Source organism: Elephantulus edwardii, unplaced genomic scaffold (genome assembly GCF_000299155.1).
Source record: "Elephantulus edwardii isolate Elephantulus edwardi_28Jun2011 unplaced genomic scaffold, EleEdw1.0 scaffold00117, whole genome shotgun sequence".
Lineage (NCBI taxonomy): Eukaryota > Metazoa > Chordata > Mammalia > Macroscelidea > Macroscelididae > Elephantulus > Elephantulus edwardii.
The window spans coordinates 8857256-8874064 of record NW_006399867.1 but is presented as its reverse complement, the minus strand read 5'-3'; the positions used below and the strand labels follow the sequence as shown (position 1 = coordinate 8874064).

At 42.4% G+C, this 16809-nt stretch overlaps 1 pseudogene; it reads left to right on the top strand.

Moving 5' to 3' along the window:
* Positions 1–13529: 13529 nt before the first annotated feature.
* On the top strand, positions 13530–13853 carry LOC102871245 (annotated as a pseudogene).
* The last annotated feature ends 2956 nt before the right edge of the window (positions 13854–16809 follow it).

The window sequence follows — 16809 nt, the reverse complement described above, 5'->3', positions numbered from 1 at the left end:
CTTGCTTGAGTCTTTTGCAGATATTTTTCCAATTTTGCCAACACCATTTGTTAAAAAGGCTGTCGTTCCCCCACTTCACTGATTTCATCTCCTTGTGACTGAGATTCTTAACTCAGCATAAACTCTTCCAAACTCATCCATGTTCCATAGTGTTTTATGAGTTCATTATCTTCTAAATGCTGTGTAGTATTCCACTGTGTGTACGTACCATAGTTTCTCTATCTATTTGATTATGGATGGGCACCTGGGCTGTTTCCATCTATTTGTTGTTGTGAATAATGCTGTGATAAACATGAGTCTGTATGTATTTGTTTGTGTCACGGCTCTGATTTCTTCGGGTTATATTCCCAGTAGTGGGATAGCTGTTTTAAGTAGTATTTCTAGTTCCAACTTTTCAAGGAAGCACCAAAGTGCCCTCCACAGTGCTTGTAACATTTTATATTCTCACCATTACTGTATCTCCCTGTATCCTTGCCAGCATTTGTTGTTTGCTGATCTGTTGAACTTTCCTGTTGTTGCTGGGTTGAGATAATATCTCATTGTTGTTTTGATTTGCATGTCTCAAATAGCTAGTGATTTTGAGCATTTTCCCCCCCCTGTGTTTGCTGCCCATCTGATTTTCTTCTTTGGTGAAGCTTCTATTCATTTCTTCCACACATTTTGCAATTGGGTTGTTTATCTTTTCCTTATTCATGTGCTGTAGTAAACTAGAAATTTTAGCTATTAATCCCTTGTCGGATATGTCATTGGCAAATATTTTTCGCCAGTCTGTGGGCTACCTTTTTACTCTGTTGGAGAAGTTTTTGATGTACATAGTGATTTGCTTTTTAAGAAGGTCCCATTCATTTATTTTATCCTCTCCTGCTTGTAGCATCTTTTATATTTTTTTTAAAAAAAAGTTATTTGCAATGAATTCAACAGTCTTTTAAAATTCTATCCTATGGTCTCTGGCCTCTTTTCTAGCACCCAAACTATATATACATTTTTTTTCAGCAACCAACCCTTTTTTGTTTTCAATTTTTGCATTCCAATAACCACTTACTGCATATTTGCTTAATTTCAGACTGCAGACATATATCTTCAACTCTTCCGCTTCAGCGGCTGGTGTATAAGTTTGAATAACTGTTGCATTAACAGTTCTTGCTTGTATGTGTACGGCTATCATCCCATCACTGACATGTTGTACTTCAGGATGGATCGTGATAAGTTCTTGTTCATGATGAACGTGATGCTCTTTCTCTTCAATTTTTTTTTTATTCCGAGTACAGTAGCTGTATGATTGCCTGATTCAAAATGGCCAATACAAGACCATTTCCACTTACTGATGCCTCGGATGTTGATTTTTATGAGCTCCATTCCATTTGTGACTACTTCCAATTTTCCTTGATTTATATATTGTACCTTCCATGTTCCAGTTATTACATTAGGATTGTTTTATCTTTTTTTATTTTTTACTTTCCTATCCATTGCCTTGAACACCACCACAAGGCCAGATATTATTGTTATTGTTGTTGTTGTTATGTGCTGTCAAGTCACCTGTGACTCATAACAACCCTATGTACAACAGCCCTAAATCTTGCTCTGTGTCCTGTGCCAATTTTATTGCCTCTGACACATTTATCCCTGTTACCCCAGTAACTGAATCAATCCATCTCATCAAGGGTCTTCCTCTCTTGAGCTGTCCCTCCACTGTCTCAAGCATGATAACCCCCTCCAATGACTTGTCCCACCTTGCAACGTGTCCAAAGTACATCAGGCAAAGCTTCAGAATCTTTGCCTCTAAGGAACAGCCTGGTCTCACCCTCTCTAGGATGAACCTCTTTGTTCTCCTAGCAGTTCATGGTATATTCAATACTCGTCTCCAGCACCACAGCTCAAAAGCATCAATTCTCGTTCTATCATCCCTAGTCACTGTCCAGCTTTCTGATGCATAGCATCTACAAAAACATTCTTGCTCTTCAGTACTTCAGAGAGGTCTCTGAAAGCTGGCTTTTCCAGTGCAATTCATCTTTTAATTTCCTGGCTGCTGGTACAAAAGTGTTGATTGTGGAGCCAAGCAAACTAAAGCTATTAACAATCTCAATTTTTTCACCAACTATCGTGATGCTGCCAATCAGCACAGTGGTGAGAATCTTTGTTTTCTTGACATTGAGCTTCAGTCTGTATGGAGGGCTGCAATCCTTGACCTTCTGCAGCAAGTGCTTCAGGTCCTCCTCAGTTTCAGCAAGCAAGATTATGTCATCTGCATAACGCAGATTGTTGATGAGTCTATCTTCAATCCTGATGCTACATTTCTCCTCATAAAGGCCAGCCTACCAGATAATCTGTTCTGCATATAGATTGAAAAGATATGGAGATAGGACTCATCCCTGGTATACACCCTTCCTAATTTTGAACCACAATAGTGTTTCCTTGCTAGATAGGAATGTGTAAATAAAACAAATCTTTTTGACACCACCTCCCACAAAGATTAGCTCCTCTGAGGACATGGTCTCCAGCAGCCTCAACTGCAAAACACATAATTTGCCATTGATCAGCAACTACAGCATCATCAACAGCTGTGAGACCAACATAAGAGAGAGAGCAAATCAGATTGTAGGGAGAGTGTGGCAAGGCATAGCCTGATGGAGTCAGACAGAGCCAGGGCCAGAACCCTTAAGACAGGAAATTCAACACCAAAAAAGAAAGAGCAGCACAGAAAACCCCTCATGTCCTTGGGGACTGAGGTTTTTGTGCTACTGATAACTTGCTGCTCACTGAGAACCTGCCTGAATTAATTGAGGGACTCTATCTTGCTATAGCTCAGAAGCTGTGTGAACTAATGGAGGGACTGTGTCTTGCTGTAACCAAGCTCAGGACTACTATTTACTGAACCTAAGCTTTCACTGGGTTATAGAATTTGCCTTCCTATCTCAACCACTTTCCCTAATAAACCCCACAACTATGAGTAAAAAGAGATTGTGTAAAGTCTGTGTGGTCATTTTTAATGCATTTTGGACCCAGTAATTAGTATAAGTAGGTGCGCAGAGTTGGGGGTATGTCTGACTTTGTCCCTATTAGTTTAGTATTCTTGATATTGTTGATATGGACAGTTCCCCTTTGTAAAGTTAGTAGAAGTCAGACTCAGCTGTCTTCACACTGTAAATGCTTTCTTAACAGATGGATTTTAGCAGCTATTCATTTTGAGTCATGTCTTATCAACAAATAAAGGTCCTTAACTGGCTGAAAATTTTCCTCCATTCAAGTCATGGTGGTATTTTCTGTAGAGGGTTGAGCTACTGGCTCAAAGGCTGCACTTCTCTGGTGATTTGAATCCAACAGCTACTCTGTGGGAGAAACTCAGGCAGTCACCCCCAATTTAATCTATAGCTTGGAGATCTGATAAAGGGTCAGCTATGAATTGGAAGACTGATTTCACTGAGGGGGGTGTTATTGTGTTTCGTTGTTCTTTTTTTTTTGTTTTGGTGTTTTTTTGGGGGGGTAGTTTGTTTTGGATTTGGGGTTTTTTTTGTTTTGTTTTGGGGGGTTTGGGATTTTTTTTTTGTTGGTTGATTTTTTTTTTTTTTTTAGTTTTTCTACATTACAGAAGTCACTCTTCTCATTATACTGTGAGTGACTTTCAAATTTGGAGAGTCATCTTCCAGCACCATATCAGACAGTGTCCTGCTCCTGTTCATGAGGGTTCCTCTTAGTTGATAAGTGAATGACCAGAGTTCCTGGTCCAGTCAGTGTGGAGTGGAAGCTCTGCTGAAACCGATCAGCCATAGATAACCCTGTGGGTATTTGAAATTCCGATAGTGTAACTTCCAATATCACCGCAACACACAAGCCTCTGCAGTACAATAAACTTCAAGGCAAATAGAACACAGTATAGGCTTGTAAGGAGCAAACTAGAGCTAAGACTCAGTGGATTAATTAGATCTTAGACTTTTAATAATTATATTACATTTACTCTTATGCCATCAATTCAACAGTTCTTACAGCTGATCTATAATACAGCCATGATTCTGACACTTATTATTTTATTCCTCTAGGACACTGGAAATTTTATTCTTTCAACACTACTGCAACTTCTTCATAGTTTGGCATAATGGTCAAACTAACTGGGCTTTCAAGAACAGGTAAGACATTTACCCAGGCACTCTGTAGGCATAGGCATGATGGAGGAGATGACGTTGATGAGCGTCACGATGATCAAGATCGTATTTGCTACCTCAAATATAGGAAAGAGCTAGAAAAACACTGCTTGATGTCTTTGACAGTCAATCCCATTTTGCCTCTTGGTATTCCATTAAATCCAGATCACATGTCCACCAAGATGATTCAGCCTCTTTTCCCCAAATTCATGGAGTATCTCTCTATGAGGTGCCAGGAACTGTAGAGTAAATCACACCCAACAGAGAAGGCAATACAGTGACAGGTAAGGGGATTCAAGATGAAGCCATTACTCTAACCCAACCAAATCAAGCCAGCAAGTTGATTCCAATTTATCATGACCCTACAGGACAAAATAGAAATGTCCCATTGGGTTTCTGAAGCTATAAATGTTTATGGAAGCAGACTGCCACATGTTTCTCCAGCAAAGGAGCTGGTGAGTTCAAACTACCAATTATTAATAGATGAGCGCTTGACTACCATGCCACCAGGACCCCTTGGAAAAGATTCATTCAAAATAATCAAATTCTTTTCCCTTGAGTCAATTATTATTCATACTGACTTTATAGGACAAAATAGAACTATGCATAGTGTTTCCAAGGTTGCAATCTATAGAAGGACAGATCGTCAAGGGTTTTTTGTTGTTGTTGTTGGTATATATATATATATATATATATATATATATATATCCTGAAGAGCAGGGTTCAAACTGCTGAAGTTTCTGCTATTGGTATTTTTTAACCACTGCATTCCAAGTCTCCTTATTACAATGGCAAGTGACCACAGAAGAAAAACTGTCTCATATGTGCCAACATGGAGCTAAGAATTGCACTTATCTACTTGATGCTGCTAACAATTTCATCTTGCTCTGATCCACAATCAGCATCTTAGCACCAGCAGTCAAGAAATCTTTGAGACAAATTGCATTTGAAGAGTCTGCTGCCAGAGACTTCTCCAGAGTGTTGAAAAGCAATGATGTCAGTCTACAGGCTAAGGTGAGCCTGACTCATGCCATGGTCTTCACAATTACTTGTTCCGCACTAAGGATGACAGGAGAATTGATGTCTTTGAGTTGTGATGTTGGAGAAGAGTATTGAACATGCTATGGCCCACCAAGAGAACGAACACTTCTGTCCCAAAAAGGATGAAACCAGCTTGTTCTTGGAGGCAAGGATTTTGAAGCTCCATCTCACATACTTTGGGAACGTGGTCTGCAGTGACCAGTCCTTGGAGAACGTCTTCATACTTGGAAGGGTGGAGGGTCAGTGCAGGAGGCAAAGACCCTGAAGGAGGTAGATTGACACAGTAACTGTGGTAAGGGGGTGTAGGTGTGTTGAAGACAGTGAGATTAGCTAGGGTAGAGCAAGGTTCAGTGCTATTGTTCGCTATTAGTTGCAGTTGACTCAAAAGCACATAACAATAACTTGATTCTAACACACATAAACTTATAGATGACAGAAATATTTATTCTTCAGGAATAAAGAAACTAAGTCTCAGGAGTACGAACAAGACCCTTAAAGTCACACACCTAGCAAACTATGGTGTCAGGTTTGCACCTAAGTCTTACTAACTTCTGATTGCAAGCTTGCAGCCACCAAACTGTACTGCTTCTCCTAACTATGGAGTTATTTTCTTCTTTAATATGAACTTCAAGTATTAATGTAGAGCTTCCTTTGGGGAGATTCTATCCCATCCCGACAGCTGGCAAGCTTCCAGGCTTGCTAACGCAGAGTCGGTACAGAAAAGAGGTTAGGGGACTCTGCTCCAGAGGTGTCTGCGGATGAGTTTGAGCCGGTGATTATTTTGTAACAAAACTATAAATAGTTGATGTGTTAAGGCTCACCACTCAGCTTGCCTTCTTACACTCATGGTGATGCGATACGCATCCCAAACCATTATGGCCAGGAGACAAGTTTTAGCCTCAAGGAAAACATCTCAACAAAAGATCTGGGACACACGGGTTTTTGTTACTCTCCATGGAAGCAGGAGTCAAGGTGAGAGCACACGGGGAGGGAGGTTTGAGATCTCAAAGGGGACACATTTCAGATACTTTCTCCTATCTGAGTTCGAGATTAGAGATGCATAAAGGGCGATGCCTATGTTGTATGTCGTATTTCTTGTGTGGGGGAGAAGGATGAGCAATCTCCTCTCTTGTAATTCATTACCTCAGAAAACTCGCGGGAGGATCAGCTACGGGTGAGATCCAACTCAGTAACATATGATAACAATATTTCTGGTGTACAAACAACAGAATCCAGTCCAGGCTGCTATCAACTGTAAAGGGAGCTCTGGTGGCCTAATGGTAAGGATTTGCACTGATAACCCAAAGTCACATTGTTCGAATCCACCAGTTGCTCCAGAGGAGAAGTATGCCTATTTCCTGCAAGGCAATTTATTGCCTCTCAAAACCCACTGACAGGTCAACTATGAGTCAGTTCTGGCTCACTTGTACACAACAACAATCAGTCAAAAAATCAAACAAAACTCAACCTTTCATGGAGTTGATCCTGATTCTTGCTGATCCCACCTGTCAGTTGATCCCAACTGGTCCAGAAGATTGTCTTGCCCATAATCCTTAGGGAAGTAGATGCCTGGATCTTTCTTCTGTGGAACATATGAGTGGGTTTGAACTGCCAACTTTTGAGTTTTGCTCTTGCTGTTCTTAGCTGCTCTTGAGTCAATTTGGGCTCAGCGTAGCCGTATGTAACTGATGCACAGGGTTTTCTAGGCTGTCATTCCCCACCCCCTCCCCAACCCCCACTGCGCCGTGTTTTATTGTGATTTGGGTGATCTACAGAGCAAAGTGGCTTTCTACTTGGCAGTTCCTCTATATTTTGTTTGTGGGGTTGATTGCATGCCCTACAATGTACAGGCTCCCTTCCCACTTTCCCCCTGTGCTTTCCATTTGTTCATTTTCCTTACCCATTTCTGTCGTCTGAGCTTTATTCCTGGGTAAATGTTGTCTCCTTTTTTATTTCATATGATTGATTGTCCCAATGAGTGCAAGCTTCCCTCGTGTTACTGTTGACCTTATAAGCCTGTCTATTATTCAGCTAAAAGTTGAGTCACCGAGTGAGTTCAGTTCAAAAATTGAAGGGTGTCTAAGAGATGCTGGGGAATGGTGGTGGTTATCAGTCTCTACTAGACTAGAAATTATGTTAGTAAAAGAACAGAATTCAAATCTTTTGTGCAAGGGTTGCCATGAATCTTACTCGACTTGATGACACTTAATCACTGCTAAAATGAGACTAATGTTGTTATATCTGGAGGAACGTTCTTTCACTTTGTAAGTCACTCTTTGTCAATGTGCTGTATGAAGTAATCTGGGTTTGCTGTTATGCTGAAACTTGTGTCATCGGGGTATCCAATACCATGATGGTTTCCCAATGTGGACAGTGTTTGGTGGAACTCCCAGTTGTAAAACAGGTTTGGAAGCAGGAGTGGCATCCACTTCCTAAACCACTTGCCTCTGGAAACTCTATGTACTTGGTGAAATGACGATAGTTATGCCAAGGCATTAGGTCTTTTGTTCATAGAGTCATTATAAGTCGTGCTCGACTTGACGGCAATCAACAACAGCAGTAACATTAGACTAGAAAGCCTGTCCTTTTTTTATGAGTGATTTTTGCATTTTGATCCATGTTTTGTCCCCACTCTACCCAGTACCTCCTACCGGAATCCCTTTCAGAGCCAGTGACAGTGTTAGCCAGGCACCATCTAGTTGTTCTAGTCTCTGGGTCCTAGAGGCTGGAGTTCATATAGTCTGCCCCTGAAAACCTGCAGGAGAGTCAGCTATGAGTTGGTTCCAACTTTATACATTACCAATAAGTCCTTTGAGCTAATTATTTTCCTGTGTCTCTGATTTTCTTCACTCCTCTTAGTTTTAAATTGGGTGAGATTAATAGTATGACCTTAGATGGCTCTTAACAAGCTTTTAAGATTCTAGCCAGTAGCTCATCAAAGTAGGATATAAAACTTGATCTTTGTGGACTATATTATGCTAATTGTCCCTGATGTCTCTTGAGACTAAGGTTCCATGATTCGGGAAATGGTGTGGTGTAAGGAGGCAATCACACTTCTCTGGTCCTTCGTCACCTATGTTGGTTCTTGTGTAGTCCTGGACTAGAGATTGAGTATCTGGTCCCCGCCCCAATCAGAACACCTCTTATAATAATTCCAGGTGGCCACTCTGTGCCAGACTAGTCGGTAAATCGGTTTAGATGTCTCCTTGCTCCATGTTTTCTTTTAGTCATTTCCTCTAATAAGTACCTGATCTATTCTTTATCCCTTGAAGCTTGGGGTTCCAAAATTATCATCTATATCCATTTCACTTGGTTTCTTAGATCTTTGTCACAGAGGATCTGAGTACAAGATACACCTACTCTGCCGTCTTGGAAAGATTCTTGGTATTCATTTTAATGGAAATAATTTCACAAACTTTTTAGGCTACCTTTAGGTTAAAATTATAAAGTTCCATTATTTGGTTGCTATTTCTCTTACTTTGCAGTGCATTATACTGTCATCTCTAAAACCTGAGGTTCGTTTCAACAGCAGTATTGAGATATTGTTTCTTCTAATGAGAAAGCTTACTTTTCCATCAGATGAGAGCTGATGCGGAACTGTAATTTGTAAAGCTAATTAACAGGGATGACAATGACTGGGGTATCCAAGCCTCTGTCTGCGTGATGTCGCCTTGGAGTGTCATGGCTGTAGACTCCAGGTGTCTCTAAGCAGCATTAAAATCATCTGCATTGATTTGAACAACAAGAATCCATGTTACTGTCAGATTACACACAGCTATCCCTTATCATTTCTTCCTTCTTCTGTTTTCAATGATGACTCTTCTGAGTGTTTATCTAAAGCTTGGGCAACTGTGTAGGACTTAGCAAGACAAGGCAGAGAAGTGCAAGTAGAACTCATTTTAAAGATGTGGAAAATGAGCCATACAGAGGCGATTGTGTTTATCTAGGGGTTCAAAGGAGACAGAGATAGATCTAGAAACCAAGTGTGACTCTCAACTTCTCTACCATGGAAGAGGGGAGAGATGTCTTTCAAAATCCGCTGGTGATTTTCACTGCTTGCTTTTGAGAGCTAAGAAATGAATGGCTGCAGACCTCCCAGCATTGCTGGGATCCCAGGTGGATTCTGGCACGTCCCTGGGAAGCGGTGCCCTGGCTGTCTGAATATTGAGATTGCAGCCTGGCTGATGGCTGGCCAATGTGAACAGCATCCTGATGAGGAGAATTTGGCTGCTGCTGTGTGGGCCCAGACGTGGGGGTTCTGCCCAAAGAGAAGTTTCCCTTTCTATCTCAATGATAGACAGTGCTGGGGCTTAACCCGTCAGTCATTCAGCCAGTCTACGTTGTCTGAGGGCTGCTCTGTACCAGACTTCATACCAGGCACTGAGGAGACAGAAGTGAATATGGCAGTCAGGGTCCACGGAGTCAGCACACGGTACACCTACCCCTAACTGAATGTCATCGCACACAATCTGTTTGTATGCACAGGCTAGCTAGCCCCTACCAATGGAGATGTGTCTTGAAAAGTGGAAAAATACATAAATCAAAGGAACACGCAAGGTAAGAGTGACAAGACACAAAGCAATCTACAGCAGAGAAAGATGAACTGTAAATTAAACTCTTCACCATTTGGATCCCGTGTGGAGAGGGAACGTGAAATTTAAGTCATTTCTTTTTGGACAGACTTGTTTTGGATGCAACCCCACCCCACCCCTTCTCCCCTGCACTGTAAAACATTGCGATTATGGGTCACAGGAAGAAGTGGGTTTTTTAGTTGAATATTTTTTTAACATTCCTCATGAATGTAAATTTGTACTATTTAACTGACTATTCTTGGTGTAAAATCTTGTCATGTGTATAAAAATAAAAAAGTTCAAAAAAAAAAAGAGTGACAAGACAGACATGCAGATGGGTGTTAGGAGTCATCAAGCTCAGACCCAACTCTGAACCACCCTATGTGTTGTACAGCAACATGAAGTCCTCCTGACCCCGTGCCGTCTTCACAAGCTCTGCCGGGCTTCAGCCCGTTGCAATCACTGTGCTAATCCCTCTTACTAAGGATCTTCCTCTCATTCACTGACCCTCCACTTTTCTAACTATCGTGTCCCTTCTCGAGGACTGGTCTCCTTCTGATAACATACCCAAAGGCATCAAGTCTTCTTTGATCTTTCTTTTTATTCTTTTTTTTTACACTTCTTAGTTGCTTTGCTTACAAAGTTTATGTGCATTGTGTTTCACGTTGTTCTTTATTTACACTGTGTTTAATACAATCCTGCTCATGCGTGATGTTCTATAACATTAATCACAATTGAAACTTGCCCTTCATTACCTTATCTTTTTCGCCCAGATCTTTCCCATTTGCCCCCCACCCTTTCCTCCATTCACCAAACTGCGCAGCCCTATGGTTTCACCCCCACCCATCCTCACCTCTCCCGCTGTCCAACTTACAGGTGCATATAAAGTCACTGGAAATACCAATGCCTGTGTATGGTGTGGCTGGTCAAACTTTAAAGAAGTCCTTAGCAACAGATGTATCCACTGTAACATGACCTCTGACTTCTTTTTCCCCCCCCCCTAGGAAAAAGTTATCTTTTTTCTTCCTTAAAAAAAAAAAAACCAATCCAAAATTAACAACATGGAGAAGCATAATATTTAAACTGTAAATATTCTCCTAGGTTGGACAGAGCAATGTTACATCAATTTGACAACTAAGGGAACCCACAGGATTTTCCAGTCACACGTCATGTTCACTGTCAATAATTTTATGTTCATTACAGGAACAATATAGCCCTGGCTGTAATTAAGGGTTCAACCAGAGGGCATCACTCACTGTCCACCAGCGAACACAAGCTGGGGAGAAGTCTCACGTGTGCATTGGGTGTGGAAAAGGTATCAGTCAGAAGGGATGTCTCATTATTCACAAGCGGACACGTACTGGAGAGAAATCCTATATGTGCACCGAGTGTGGGAAAACCTTGGGTCAGAAGGTAGACCTCTGAATTCTTGGTCACTCCTTCCAGGAGTTTCGATTGTAAATCCAAGGAAAATGAAACCTGTGTCAGCTCCATTCTTCTCTCCATTTATCACGATTTTCTCTTCGAGTCCAGTTGTGAGGATGTGTTGCTTTCTCTGTTTTGCAGCATAATCCATACTGAAGTTTTTCTGAGAACAGCAGACACTACTTACTGTCTCTAAAACAGCAAACTCCGCTTCTCAAAAGTAGGAGCTTTGCCAGGACCCCGTACTCTGTGGAGGGGCTTCTTAACCTCAACATGTGGACCAGATAATGCCGGTGTGATGGCTGTACTCGCATACACTGGGGTATACTTAGCAGCATCTCTGGCTCCCACCCACTAAGTGCACACAGAATTCATCGCCAGTTGAAGCAGCTAAGGGTGCCCCAGCGGGTTGCCAGTCGTCTCCAGGGAAAGTTAGCAAAATTGACCCCAATTAAGAATTACCTCTGTGGCTCAATATTCAAGTGTTTTCCCCTATTTCTTGGGATCAACATCTAAATCATATCCATTGAAGATACATACATGGCTCTGTTTGAGACATTCCTTGAAATGGGAGGGGTTTGTTGTCTCATTAGCAAGATTCAAAGTTCTTTCTTTTTCTCTTTAATTATTACACTAGTTTATTTTCAAAATTGGAATACATTGTTTTCCAGACCAGATTCTTCCAATTTCCCTCACACCCCCACCCATCAAATTGTACAACCCCATGGTTAATCACCACCACCCCTATACTTTTTCATCCCTCTGCTTCTGCCCGCCCCCTCCCCACCAAGCCTTACATCCTCTTTCTACAATGATGGTTTTGTACAATACTTGTCCTTGTGGGACGACTCAAAGTTCTTGCTGACAAAGTCCTGGAAAACTGGTCTCGCTCACCCGATTAGCATCTCCTTAGCACACACTATTGCCCGATCTCCTCAGCTTTGTAAGCGTCACCCGGAAACTGTGGCCACATACATAAAGGCTGCTGCAGAGGAACACTGGGTGGCTATACAAACACGTTTTCCTAGATTTCAAGCTGTTACTTTTTGTGACTTATTAGAGAGAGCTCTCTGAAGATAGCTCTGTTCTGTTAAGTGCCGTCAAGTCGTAGGTGACTCATAGCGACCCTATGAATGAAAGTCCTGGACACTTGTATAACTTTCATCCTTTCTCCAGGTTCTTAGCGTTTCCAGAGGCAAGCTATTTTGGAAGTGAATGCCACTCCTGCTTCCAGGCTTGTTTTAATCGGGGAGCTTCACCAAACACTGTCCACCATGGGTAACCATTCTCGCATTTGACACATCAGTGTCACAGTGTTTAGCATCACAGCTACCACGAGTTACCTCTGCACAGCAAGTGGACATACCAGGGTTACACGACCTAGAAGAATGATTCCTAAATTATTTAAAATTAAGGAGAAAAACTTATCTTGAATTTTAGTGACTTTGGGATGACAATACAATTGTTATTAAGCTGTTTCTATGATGGAAGGTCATCCTGCTGTTTTCCTAGAAGGAATCTATTCTAGTCACCAGAGAAAAGGACATTGGAAATAACCCTTATCTAGCTACATAATCCTTCTGCTTCTCAACTAGCAAAAAGGGTATAATATTCTGTATTCCTAAGCCCCTGGTCCTCACTCGTAGGTGGCCCAGCTTCTTCAAAAGTACCTAGGAGGGACCTTGTCAGAGTTTAGTTTGTTGGAACAGAAATGACAGACTGTCAATTTCTCTACCAACCCCATGTGATCATCAAGCTAAATTGAATTCCTATCAAATTCACATGGGCATCTTGTGCCTAGGATCTTCCAAGGAGGAGAAGATGTATTCTGGCTGTGTAGATAATAGCATATCCGTGGGTGAAGGTTCTTTGAGCTGCATGGCTTCTCTCCCGCTCAAGTTCTGTGTGGTGGAAAGTGTCACTGGCAGCTTCTTTCCTGACCTTTTCTTGTCCCTCTCCCGATGGCACTTCTGTTGGCTCTCCCAAGCCCAGAGCAGTGAAAAGTGTGTGGAACATGGCCCGAACAATGGAGCAAAGCATCGAGCCAAGAAGTATGGACACATGATTGAGGCACCAGGTCTCATCCACATAAGTATTACATCCTACTTCAGATTATTTTCCCCCAAAGTTAACTCCTTAGCCTGGTCTTTGCACTTGGTTACAGTTAAGTTCTCTTGACCTTGAACATTACAAGCAGAAAAGCAGGTTCTCTCAGAAGGCAATGAAAGTCAGAACGCAAACCACTTCTTAAAGGCTATATCTGTTCCCCAGAACTCTTCTTACACAGATGCCTTAAGTGAGTGACTTTTAAAAACCCAGGAATTCGCCCTTCCCAGCCTTCCCCCCTAACAAAGGCATGGCTGCCCCCCTGTTGCTGCAGCAAGGACATTTTGGGGCACTAAAGATTGGGCTCCAAGCAGGGATGCTTCAAGGATTTGCCTCTACGGTATCTCTCTGTTCAAAATCAGGGAAGAGTGGAAAAAGGGCGGTCACAAAATGCCCAGAAGCAAAGTCCACAAAAATGCAGGATGCCGTGCCTGATGAGCCATTTGACAATACCACCTCCAAGAAGCTCCAACACCATGACTACAACGTGTACACCTGCTTAGATTTGAACCTGGACCTCTCAAAATTCAGAATGCCTCAGCCTGCCTCAGGAAGAGACTCCTCAAGGCACTGAGAACTCCAGGGATTACACTCACATTACACTCACTGCTTTCTTGCTGCAAAAATAAAATCCACTGAACAGCCAAAAAACCAAACAAACAAAACAAAAACAAAAAACCCAAGAATTCATGCTGATTCCTTCCTTGTTGATGGCCCACATATGCTTGTGTGATCTCTTCGTGAAATATATATGTGACAGGGGACATTGCTTGCTGAAACTGAGGAGGACCTGAAGTGCTTGCTGCTGAAGGTCAGGGACTGCAGCCTTCAATATGGGTTGAGGCTCAATGTCAAGAAGACAAAGATTCTCACCACTGGACCAATTGGCAGCATCAGGATGGATGGTGAAGAGACTGAGATTGTTCACAGCTTTAGTCTGCTTGGCTCCACAATCAACACTCTTGGTACCAGCAGCCAGAAAATTAAAAGATGTATTGCGATGGGAAAGACTGCTGTTATGGACCTCTCCAAAGTACTGAAGAGCAACGGTGTGTCTCTGGAGACTAAGGTGCGTCTGGTACAGGCCATGGTCTTTTCAATCACTTGTTATGCATCAGAGAGCTGGACAGTGACCAAGGAGGATAGAAAGAGAATTGATGCTTTTGAGCTTTGGTGTTGGAGAAAAGTGCTGAGGGTACCATGGACTGCTAAGAAAACAAACAGATTCATCTTGGAAAGGGTTAAAGCGGGCTGCTCCTTGGAGGCAAGGATTCTGAGGCTTCGTCTGACATACTTTGGTCATGTTGTGAGGAGGGACTGGTCCTTGGAGAGGGGCGTCATGCTTGGGAGGGTCGAGGGCAGGCGCAGGAGGGGAAGGCCCTCTGGGAGGTGCATTGATTTGGTGACTGGGGCAATCAGGATGAGTGTGTCGGAGACAATGAGATTGGCACAGGACAGAGCAGAGTTTAGAGCTTTTCTACATAGGGTTGCTATGAGTTGCAAGCAACTCGATGGCACATAACAACAACAACAGGTGCCATTGAGATGACAACAGCTGTAATTCAATTCATAGCAACCCTAATAACAATGGCTCTGAACATTGCCCTGTCTTGAGCCAATCGCACCACCTCTAACACAACTGGCCTCATTGCCACAGTCACCGTGTCAGTCCGTCCATCTCATCCAGGGTCTTCCTCTCCTACTGACCCTCCACCCTTCCAAGCATGATGTCCTTCTCCCAGGACTGGTCCCTCCTGGCAACATGCCCAAAGTCTGTGAGATAGAGCTTCAAAATCTTTGCCTTGAAGTAGTAAACTGGTTTCACCCTCGCCAGGACAGACCTGTTTGTTCTCTTTGCAGACCATAGTATGTTCAATACTCTTTTCCAGCACCACAGATCAAAGGCATTGATTCTTCCTTTATCATCCTTAGTCATTGATTAGCCCTCAAATACCAGAGAGCAACTGAGAAGACTTTGGCCTGGATCGAGTACACCTTAGTCTTTAGACTGACATCAGTGCTCTTTAGCACTCTGAAGAGGTCCTTGACAGCGAACTTTCCCAAGGCAACTCATCTTTTGATTTTCTGACTTCCGTGTCTAGAGTGTCGACTGGGGATATGAGCAAGATCATGTTGTTGTCGTGAAGTGTTGAGTCAAAACTGACCCATAGCTGACCCTGTAGTAGGTTTTCAGAGACCGTTAATCACATGGGAAGAGATTACCCATCTACCTCCTACAGAGCAGGTGGTGGCCTCGAACCTTGTGCCTCTGGGTTTACAGTACAGCTTCAGCTTCTTGCCACTAGGCCACTAGAGCTTGTGCACACACGTGTGTGTGTGTGTGTGTGTGTGAGAGAGAGAGAGAGATTCTTTATTGTGTGTGTATAATAGGGTGCTCTGATGGCCTACTAGTAAGAAGCTGTGCTGCAATCCAGAAGGCACACAGTTCAAATCCACCAGCTGCTTCACAGGAGAAGGATGAGGAATTGCCTCCCATGCAGTTCTCTGAAGACTCACTAGAGGATCAGATATGAATCAGTTCCAATAACAACAAACAATAAATAAAATATATGTATGTGTATATATGTTAGAGAGGGACATGATGTTGGGAAGGGTGGAGAGTTAGAAAAGGAGAGGGAGACCCTCAACCAGGTCGATTGACACAGTGACTGCTGCAATGGGCTCTTGTGTGTCAGGAACTGTGAGGATGGAACCGGATGGAACAGGGTTTAGATTCTTTGTTCATAGGGTCGCTTTGTGTCATACTCAACTTGATGGCACCTAACAAGAAAAATAACATGTATGTATATAAATGTATCGTATGAATGGACAGATAGGTATGTGTATATATAAGGAGAGAGACAAACATATACAGAAAGAAATTTTTTTTGTTTTACTTTTGTTAAGATGCAGCATTGTAAAGGAGCCTTGGCAGCATGATATAGTGTATACTGTAGTGTATGACGTATTGGGCTGTTATTCCACCACGTCAACACTTGAACTTCACCACTCCTCAGGTGAAAAGACGGACTATCTCCCCTCCTGTAAAGACTTACAGCCTCTGAAACCCCATGAAGAATTGCTATGATTAGGAACCAAGCAAAAATAGTGAGTTGGTTTTTTAGTTTCATGACATTATAATGAGGACAAACTTTTCTTCTGAAAAGGTGGATATAACCTGGGGTGAAAAATGAATACTGCTTCATAAAATCACATGTAAGTAGAGCCTTGCCTGATGCCATTGTGTTTAGGCCACAGCTCAAATATCTGCCTTGTCAGAAATCTCCTACTCCTCAGCTGTTGGAGCTAAATCTTCTTGGGAAAATACAGTCCAGCACGAGGGAAAGGGAAAGGTGTGGAGTCACTTTCAACTCTGCAAAAGTTGTGTGATCTGCTTGTCACTTGTAAAGTGAGGCTAAAGGGAAACATATTTGTTTATTCATTTGTTGTTGTTGTTATGTGCCGTCGAGTCACTTGCTACTCATAGCGGCCCTATGTACAACAGCCCTAAACTCCACTCTGTCCTGTGC